This window comes from Sturnira hondurensis, unplaced genomic scaffold (assembly GCF_014824575.4).
Source record: "Sturnira hondurensis isolate 20B ecotype Veracruz unplaced genomic scaffold, ASM1482457v3 Scaffold0014953, whole genome shotgun sequence".
Classification (NCBI taxonomy): Eukaryota; Metazoa; Chordata; class Mammalia; order Chiroptera; family Phyllostomidae; genus Sturnira; species Sturnira hondurensis.
The window spans coordinates 360,727-371,183 of record NW_028087584.1 but is presented as its reverse complement, the minus strand read 5'-3'; the positions used below and the strand labels follow the sequence as shown (position 1 = coordinate 371,183).

At 39.4% G+C, this 10,457-nt stretch overlaps 1 long non-coding RNA gene across 1 annotated transcript; it reads right to left on the bottom strand.

Annotated features, from left to right (window-relative positions):
- Nucleotides 1-437: 437 nt before the first annotated feature.
- On the bottom strand, nucleotides 438-9,717 carry LOC118999587 (uncharacterized). The gene is made up of 3 exons (XR_005069144.1): nucleotides 9,560-9,717; nucleotides 6,355-6,357; nucleotides 438-450 (listed from the first exon to the last, which is right to left on the bottom strand). It is a non-coding gene; the product is annotated as an uncharacterized LOC118999587 (long non-coding RNA).
- Nucleotides 9,718-10,457: the final 740 nt, after the last annotated feature.

Below are 10,457 nucleotides of genomic sequence, written 5' to 3'. Positions count from 1 at the left end.
GTCAGTATCTTTCTTGAGGTCCTCTTGGATTTTCTTTATATATTTGGGTACTCCTATGGTGGGTGCATATATATTTACGATATTAATGTCTTCTTGGTGGATATTCCCTCGAGTAATATGAAATGACCTTCTGGGTCTCTCTTTATGGCCCTGTTTTTGAACTCCATTTTGTCTGATATGAGAATTGCTACCCCGGCTTTTTTTCTTCTCCATTTGCTTGGAATATTTGTTTGCATCCTTTTACTTTTAGTCTGTGGTTTTCTTTTGACCTGAGATGGTGTCTTGTACACAGCATATGTGTGGGTCACACTTTCTTATCCATTCAGCTATTCTATGTCTTTTAATTGGTGCATTTAATCCATTTACGTTTAAGGTTAATATTGACAGGTACTTATTCATTGCCATTTGTGTACTTGGGTTCCTCTCTTTCTCTCTCTTTTCCTTCCTTTTCTTAAAGCAGTCCTTTTAGTATTTCTTGTGTAGCTGGTTTGGTGGAGGCATATTCTTTTAGACTTATTTTGTCTTAGAAGCTCTTTATTTGGCTTTCTATCTTGATTGAGAGCCTTGCTGGGTAAGGTAGCCTTGGTTGTAGTCCTCCGTTTCTCATTACTTGAAATATTTCTTACCATTCTCTTCTTTCTTGGAATGTTTCCATTGAGAAGTCAGTAGCCAACCTTATTGAGACCCCCTTGTATGTTACTTCCTTTTTCTCCCTTGCCACCTTTAGGATTTTCTCTTTGTCTTGGAGGTTTGCCATTTTAATGATGATGTGTCTTCCAGTAGGCCTCTTTGGGTTCCACCTGATTGGGACTCTCTGCGATTCCTGGATCTGTGTGACTTTATCTTTCCTCAACTTAGGAAAATTTTCTGTTATTACTCTTTCAAGTAACTTTTCTATCCCTTGTTTTTCTTCCTCTACTTCTGGTATTCCTATTATCGGATATTATTACGTTTCATATTGACTTGCATTTCTCTTAAATTCTCATTTTTTCTGAGGCTCTGTTCCATTAGTTAGTTCTTCTTGGAGATTCTTTCTATCCTGTCTTTGATCTCACTTATATGATCTTCCACTTCATCAATTCTATCCTTCATACCTTCTACTGTGTTCTTCAGTTCAGAAATTGTATTCCTCATTTCCTGTTGGCCTTTACTGATGGTTTCTATTTCCTTTTTCATGTTGGTATGGTTTGCAGAGAGCTCACTGTAGCTCCCCTGTAGTTTCTGGTAGCTTGTTGTAAGCTCTTTGAATTTCCTGATAACCAGTGCTTTGAATTCAATATCTGATAGTTGGCTTGCCTCTATTTCATCTAACATTCTTTCTGAGACTTCCTCCTTTTCTTTCATTCCAGAATTGTTTCTTTGTCTTCCCATTGTTTGTTTTGCTCTTCTTGTTGGCCTCAGCTTCTTAAATTGATCTGTTCTGGTTCTCTGGGCTTATGGTGTGAACTTCTGTGGTAGGATGCCTGTGAAATTCAGTGGTGCAGTCTCCAGCAGGTATCTTGGTGTTCTCCACTTCCACCTACTCCTCTTGTTGGTTTCCAGCTGGTCAAACCTTTTCTTCTAGTCTCACTAGCTGCAGCAGCCTGAGGGGCTCTTAGTATGTCCTTTCTCTCGTCTCGGTGAACTCAGCTGGTCTCACCAGTGCCCTCCCCAGATCTAGACTGGTGCCGCTCTCCCATGACCCACTGAGAGCAGGTTTTTTCCCACGCTTCCCAGCCCTGGCCTGGCGTGAGGGCCTGGGCTTGCAGCCAGGCTTTCCTGTCTGGCAGTCTTGGGCTTGGACCTTTCCCAGTGCTATGGTGAACACACAGGGCAACTCAATTCTTCTAAGCCAGCAACCACAGCCTGACTCCACGGGTTATCAGATCTCTCTGGTTTGCTTCCCAATGACCACTCCTCTCTCTGCCACTACAGGCAAACCGATCTCTCCTGGTGTTTTCCAATCTGTGCCCTGCTGGTTAGGGAGGGTGCCGGTGACTAGTTCTCTCCCGGGGTTGTTGTTGCCTGCCCTCGGCTCTCAGAGACCAGGGCCACCCGGCCAGGGCCCTGGCATGGCCCGGCGGAGGGCCTGTAGCCTCTGTGCTGTTCCCTCCTACCTTGTTGATGGGCAGTTGTCTCCTCTCCTCAACCTCTGGTCATTCAGTGTCTGCTACACTTTCTGGAGTCCTGCCTTCCTATATGCTGGGTCCCTGTTTAGTATCCGCTGCACTCCTCTGCAGATCAGCCTGGTTTTTCTCCAGCGCATGGAGGGAAGTGAAATCCTTTGTTCTACTCCACTGCCATCTTCCTCCTTCCTCTATAAAATTTATTTTAATATAAAAATGTTAAAATTCATATGCCTTCCCCATTTTACAACTGCAAGTTCCTCAACTAAAATGAATATTCCATGAAAAAATGCCAAGTTCTTTCTTGGAGTCTTCATACACTTTGGCACAGGAATGATCACTCCTATTTTAAGGTTAGAAAAAAATGTTTTAAAAGAACAGAAATAGAAATGGCTTGCCTCTTCACACAACCACATCCAAACTACACTAAAATACAGAACAACCATCACTCAGGAATATCAGAAATCAAGTTGAATTGAAGTCTTACAACTACAGAATTGAAAAAAACACATCCATCCAGACTGGTGAGATAGGTGCAGATGCAGAACAGGCTGGGTCCACAGCCACATGGATAAAAATTTGGGAGGGATATCTTAGGAGTAAGGAGTCTCAGAGCCTAGGCTCACCAGCCCAGGATTCCTGTGCCAGGAAGATAAGTCCCCACAACTTTTGCCTGTGGAAACCTGTGGAGATTGGGTTGGTGGAGGAGGTTGCTGGAACCCTAATCAGTTTATCTGGGGAAACCCACACATAGACTCACCTATTCAGACTGGCTCCCTTTGAGCTCCAGTACTGGGATGGCAGCTTGAAGGGCACCAGTGGTATATAAGGAGAGACTGAGGTGTCTGGCATCAAGGCAAGCAGAGGCCAATGTTCTTTTGCTGAACCTTCCCCCTACAAAGCTGGTAGGCTGGTGCCATATCTGAGAATCCATCAACCTGGCTAACACTGTGAGACCCACCTTGGAGATCCAAACCGGCTCCACCTCTCCCAGTTTACAGGCCCACTCAAGCTGCTTTTCTATAAGATTGTCTTGTTTTAGCTCCTAAATCCTATCAAACAAGCAACAGCTGGCTTCAGTGAGCCCTAGTGGAAGCCAGATTAGAGTCACAGTTTGGCTTCACCTGGGAATCTCCAAGTCCAGCACAAGTAGCAGCCCTCTCAGATTCCTTTACAGCTCAGGCAGGGTGCCCCAGGCAAAACATAGGTGGGGCCTGACCTTGGCCTACATTAGCGAAGAAACACCAGGACCAATGTACCAAATGGACTGCTACAGACCCCATTAGAGCACCACCATACTGCCCCTGCAAAGCTGATCCTCTATGGAGGGCAGAGGTTGGTGGCATGTGGTCACAGCCAGTCCTTGAAGCTCACAGGCCTGAGTAAATCCCTCCCATTGGTCTGCAACAGCAACCAAGGCTCAATTACAAGAGGAGGGTATACTCAGCCACAAAAAGGGTGGATCTCAAGTACCCAGCTTGTGTGATAGGGGAAGCTGTGCCACTGGATCCTACAGAACACTTACTACATTAGGCCACACTACCAAGAAATAAAATCAAAGCAACTCTACCTAATAAATAGAAACAAACACAGAGAGGCTGTGAAAGTGAGGAGACAAAGGAACATGGCCCAAGTGAAAGAACAGATCAAAACTCCAGAAAAAGAGCTGAACAAAATGGAGATAAGTAATCTATCAGATGCAGAGTTCAAAACACAATTTATAAGGATGTTCAAGGAACTTAGTGAGGACCTCAGCAGCATAAAAATGACCCAGGTAGAAATTAAGGATACACTAATTGAAATAAGGGACAATTTACAGGGTAACAAAAGCAGAATGGATGAAACCAAGAATCAAATTTATGATTTGGAACATAAGGAAGCAAAAACAACCATGCAGAACAACAAGAAGAAAGTAGAATCCAAAAAAATGAGGGTAGTATTAACAGACTCTGGGACAACATAAAGAGGTCCAACATTCACCTAAAAGGGGTGCCAGAAGGAGAAAGGAAAGAGCAAGAAATTGGAAATCTATCTGAAAAAATAGTGAAAGGAAACTTCCCTAATTTGGTGAAGGATACAGACATGCAAGTCCAGGAAGTGCAGAGTTCCAATTATGATGGATGCAGAGGCCCACTCCAAGACATATCATTTTTTAAAGGCCAAATGTTAAAGATAAAGAGAGACTTAAGGGCAAGAGAAAAGTTAGTTACCAAAGGTTGTCAGATGGGGAGAGGGAGAATGGGTAAAGAGGTAAGGAGATTAAGAAATACAAATAGGTAGTTACAGAATAACTATGGGGATATAAATACAGTATAGGAAATGGAGTAGCCAAAGAACTTACATGCATGACCCATGGACATGAATAGTGGTGGGGAATTGCCTGAGAAAGTGCAGTTTGGGTTGAGGAGGGCAAAGGGGGAAAAATCAGGACAACTGTAATAGCATAATTGATAAAATATAATTTAAAAATAAAATTAAAAAAGAAGTAGAATAACATACTATTTCATTCAATATGTACAGAGTATGATAAACCCCATACATATTTGACTCAGATAATTAATAGAACAGTATAACATCTGATTTAAATCCATAGGCCCGATTATTTTAGGAAAAATTTTTTAAATGTTTACAAATTTGTTGATTTGAAATAATTTTGAAAACACTGGCTTAACAATTCATCTTTTTTTTTGAATTGACAAGAGAGAAGATGCAAAAATATTTGTATCCATGACCATAAAATGTATCTTAAATTTGTATTTACTCTATAATTTGTCATTATAAAATTAGTTTTTGATCTAAGTCTATTTTCTTTTGTCTTATATTGGATATTTTATGTAGGTGGTTTCAAGTTCTGCTGATTTATAATCTTGAGATAATGATTTTTATTATTGGAAGCTATAAAGGAAATATTTATTATGAAAAATGCTTTATTAAAATGTTTAAACCATTTGCTCTAGGAGGCTTAACTCACCAACATGAAGATATTTAGCTAACTGACTTGACTGAAACCTCCCTGATCTGGTTCTAGTGAGCTGAACTGGTATAAAAAGATTGAACAAACTCAGACAACTAAAGGCATTCCTGCTCATAAAAAGCTACTTTTACAAGTAAAATAAAATAGTCCTGACAGATTAAAACACAAGGCAAAATCTTGAATTTCCCTCTTAGATCCTCAAATGAAACTCAACAAAATCCATTTATTATCTGCCACCTCTTCCTCCCATGCCCTGCTGTACATTTTGATTGCTGCTCTGGCCAATTGCTGCTGCACCCCCTCTTTCCTTCACTACTAACCTGTTAAATCCTCATCACTCACCTGGCTACCCAAAGCACAGTGTTTTTGGATTTCTCCTTCTTCTCTCTACCCACTGATCAATCATTCACCACCCTTAATGGCAAGTTGCACCCAATAAATGCTCCTGGTGGCTGCATGCTGCTTAGCACAGATAATTCTTTCCTGTCTTCACTTGTTGAATAGGCCTTTCTATACCTCTATTCCATGTTCTGGAACTCAGTAACCTAGATTCAGATGCCAGTTTAGTGACTAATTTAGCAATCCCATGGAACATTACTAATCAGAATCTGTTCCTTGCAAGGCTCTCCCAAGCCCATAGCCAGGCTGCAAGCTGGTGCACTCCAGTCTTTATCCACTGCATCTGTTTTGCTTAGGGAGGAAGATCAGGAACATGTCTCCCAACTGCCATTCACTTTTAGTCCACACCCCACCTGCCACCAAAGGCACTAATCATTACACCACTCAAAGCATGTACCAAATCCCTGCTGTCCAGCACAATAACATCTGTCACCTTGTTTAGAAACACATTTAAGGCCCACTGCAAACAGGGTCAGACTGTCATGTCCCCTACACTCATGTCATGTTAGATTATCCCAAACATTCATTATTTCACTTAATATTCTCTCAGTGGCTGCTACATGCCAGATATTGGGCTAAGAATTCCACAGTGAGTAAATTAGACATTCTTAGAAAAGTGATATCTGGAAGGGGTATGAAAAAGCAAATAATTAAAACAAAGTGATGACAACTATAAGTAGTGTTTAAGAGATAGGCTAGACGTGCACCTAATCCAGCTTGGAAGCCTGAGGTAGGGATGGATTTCCAGAAGACAAATGGAAAATGCAAGATTTGAAGATGAACATATACTATGCCAAGAAGTTATCAATTAGTTTCTATCTTTTGAAAGAACTTTTTTGTTTTCCGAGACCATTCTTACTTAGCCTTCAAGGTCACTCCCTGAGACTTTCTCTGGCCTTCCTAGGCAGAGCTAAATATTCTCTCATCTATGGTTTCATAGCACATACTTTTTGTTCTTACCCTATTGTAACAGCGATAGTGAGTGGACTCATTCTCACCTGGCTGCTCTATCAAGGCAGAGAACACATTTTTGTGCATCAATGTGCCCAGTCATACTTGACACATAGTATGTGTTCAGTAGACTTTGATGAATGATTGAGTTTAACAAACATATAAGTAAACTCTGGTATTTCAAAGTCATTTTCAAGTAAGAAACTTCTGTGAATGTAACACATTCAGGAGTATCCCTTGTTTCACAGATTTGTTTTTTACATTTTAGAAAATACAGGAGGAAATTAGAAAAAATATTCCATATGGAAATGAATAAGAGAACAAATACGTTTATACCTTTTGACACATTTTCTCCACTTGTCTGATTTAAGCAATGTTTATGATAGTTGCTAAATTGTGGGCAGTTAGGCACTTTGCCATCACAGACTTTAACTGTGACTGGGGTCAGTACATACAGCTCATGTGAAGCACTCTAAAGTCCACAGCCATGCCCATGTAGAGCAAACCCACCCACAGGCTTTTGGGCCACTGGAATTGCACTGCTCTTTATGCATTTAAATTGCTGGCAGATGCCTCTACAATTTCTGACTTTGTATCACCTGGGCTATTTTGGTTACTAATAAGCTCAGACAGCGTAGCTGAAAATATATTACCCGTATACCTCATCACCACACGTTATTCTATAATTTCTTCTACAATATTTAGAAGATGTTTCTAGTAGAGGCTGGCAGGCCATTGTTTGTTTCACTTTTCCATCTGGCATTCAATTAATATACTAATAACCACTACAATTTCTCTTGTTATAACATTGATCTTATTTTCCCCTGAGGCATGTTTATTTTCCTTTGGGGACTGAAAAGTACTGCAGGTTTGAAGTAATATTTTATTTATAGCTACTGCATGTAATATAGCCCAAGTGCTGTGAATGTTCTATAATGGGAACATGGCTAAATCTAATTCACTTCTCCATGTGCTTAGCAATCTCTTGGATATTCATGTTCATTAACATTATATTATTAATTTTTGTTTATAAAATGATGTTAATAAATAAGAACAATATTGTAAAGTGAAAATAGAATATCAAGTGTCAGAGAGTGATCTATTATAAAACACTTAAATATAAACATATGCCTTGTGTGGTATGTTTTCCCCATTTCCCTCTTTTTATCTTTCTTGTTAGTTCATTTTGTTCCTATGGAAATTGCTGAGGTTTACTCTGATGTCTCTAGTGCATTTTGCAGGTGTGAAGCTGGGAATTTAAGGACAACTGAGTAAGAAGATAAAAATGTTCAGAGAAAAGTCATTTCAAGTGCAGGTGAATGGAACAGAAATATTCTCATTGTACTTCCTATTAGTGGGGAGAAAGTGCAACTACCTGATAGAGAAGATAACAAAGGCATTGTGACAAAGGCAAATGTGACATTGCCAAAAGTGATGACCTTGAATCATAATTCTTTTCTATTTCTCATAGGATCTGGTACAGTGCTGGGCAATTAGTAAGTGATCAATTAAACATTAGTGGATTGGTCAAGAGGTTAGCTTTATGCATGGTTCAAGTGATGCGAACTAGAGTTTATTCCTTTATTAAGCCCATCTATAATGTATATCCAAAACATTACATGGCCATCCCACCCTAGATCTGAGCCATTGTCAGAGTAAACTCTGAGGTCCATTTCCACTACTGGGTGCATATCTAGGCTCTGCTGACAGGTCATGAATATTGCTCCTTTGATCCAATGTTTTCTTTTTAATCTCTCCATCAAAATCTCTAAGTAACTGCTTGTGCATTCTCGATCTGTCTAAACAGAAAAATACCTTTAAATCAAGTCATTAACTTTCTTTTCTTTAATTCTAAATGCTGGGATGAAATGCTAGAAAAGGCCCACTATCCAGGATTATTGCACACTGCTGTTAGGTTGAGTACCTAGCCAAAATGCAGATGCTCAAAGAATGTCTGCATATTTGAATTAGTTGAAGGAGATATCTACTTCTTATCTCTTGAATATCACAATCGATTCTTTTAATTTTATTTATTTATTAACTGAAATTACTGGGGTGACATTCGTCCACAAAAACAAACAAGATTCAAGTGTACAACTCAATAAAACATCATCTGCACACTGCATTGGGCACCAATGGTCCCAAGTAAAATCTCTATCTGCATTTCACCTGCTTTGCTCACATCTACCTAATCCCTATTCCCCTTTCCCTTTGCCTATTACCACACTGTTGTCTGTGTCTATGTGTATGTATATATATGTAGTTTTTCGGCCTATCCCTTCACCTTCTTTCATGCAGTCGTCCCAACCCTCCTCCCTTTCTCCCATTCTGTTCCATGTAGCCATGACTCTTTCTATTTTGTGCATCACTTTATTTTGTTCATAAGTTTCCCCATGAAAGTGAGATCATATGGTATTTGTCTTCTTCTGACTGCTTATTTCATGTGGCATATACTCTCCATATGTATCCATGCTGTCATGGAAGGTAAAATTTCCTTCCTTTTTATAGCACTGTATTATTCCACTGTGTAAATGTGCCACAGAATTTTAACCACTCATCTAGTGATGAGCACTGGGGATATTTCCAGATCTTGGCTATGGTATACAACACTGCAATAAACATAGGGGTGCATATATTATTTCTAGTTAATGTTTCTCATTTCTTTGAATACATTCCCAGAAGTAAGATCACTGAATGAAAACAGAGTTCCATTTTTAATTTTTTTGAGGAAATGCCATACTATTTTCCATTGTAGCTGCACAAATCTGAATTTGCACCAGCAGTGCATGAGGGCTCCCTTTTCTCCACATCCTCACCAGTACTTGTTGTTTGTTGATTTATTGATCATAGCCATTCTGATAGGTGTGAGGTGATATCTTGTTGTGATTTTAATTTGCATTTCTCTGATGATTAATGATGTTGAATGTCTTTTCATATACTATTGGCCATCTGTATGTGTTCTTGGGAGAAGTAGCTATTCAGATCTTTTGCTCATTTTTTTAATAGCATTGCTTGCTTTCCTGGTCTTTTTAAAGTATATATTTAATTAATTATGCTATTATAGTTGTCCCCATTTTCTCCCTTTGCCCCCCTATGCCCGGTACCTCTGTTCCCTCCAGCAATCCCCTACCTTAGTTCATGTCCATAGGTCGAGTACGTAAATTCTTTGGCTACTCCAGTTCCTAAACTGTTCTTAACATATCCCTGTCTATTTAGTACCTACCAATTTGTATTTCTTAATCCTTGTACCTTTCTCCCATTCTCACCCTTCCCCCTTCCAGCTGATAACTCTCCAAATGACCTTGATATATATGATTCTGTTCCTGTGCTGCTGGTTTCCTTAGCTTGTTTTTTAGATTCAGTTGTTGATAGCTATTCATTTGTTACCATTTTATTATTCATGGTTTTGATCTCCTTTTCTTAATAGAAGTTCCCTTTAAACTTTCATGTAATAATGGCTTGGTGATGATGAACTCTTAGTTTTACCTTGTCTGGGAAGCACTTTATCTGCCCTTCAATTCTAAATGATAGTTTTGCTGGACAGTAATCTAGGTTGTAGGTCCTTGCTTTTTCATCACTTTGAATACTTGGTGCCAGTCCCTTCTAGCCTGCAAAGAACCTTTTGAGATATTGGCTGACAGTCTTATGGGAACTCCTTCACAGGTAACTCTCTGCCTTTCTTTTGCTGCTTTTAAGAGTCTCTCTTTATCTTTAACTGTTGGCATTTAATTATTGTGTGTCTTAGTGTGATCCTCTTTGGGTCTAACTTGTTTGGGACTCTGTGCTTCCTGGACTTGTATGTCTATGTCCTTCACCAAAATAGGAAAGTTTTCTTTCATTTGTTTTTTAAATAAATTTTCAGTTTCTTGCTCTTTCTCTTCTCCTTCTGGGATTCCTAAGATTTGGATGCTGGTATGTTTGGATATATCCCCGAGGCTCCTTATGCTATTCTTGTTTTTTAAAATTGTTTTTTCTTGTTGCTATTCTAACTGAATGCCTTTTTCTTATTTATGCTCCAAATAATTGAT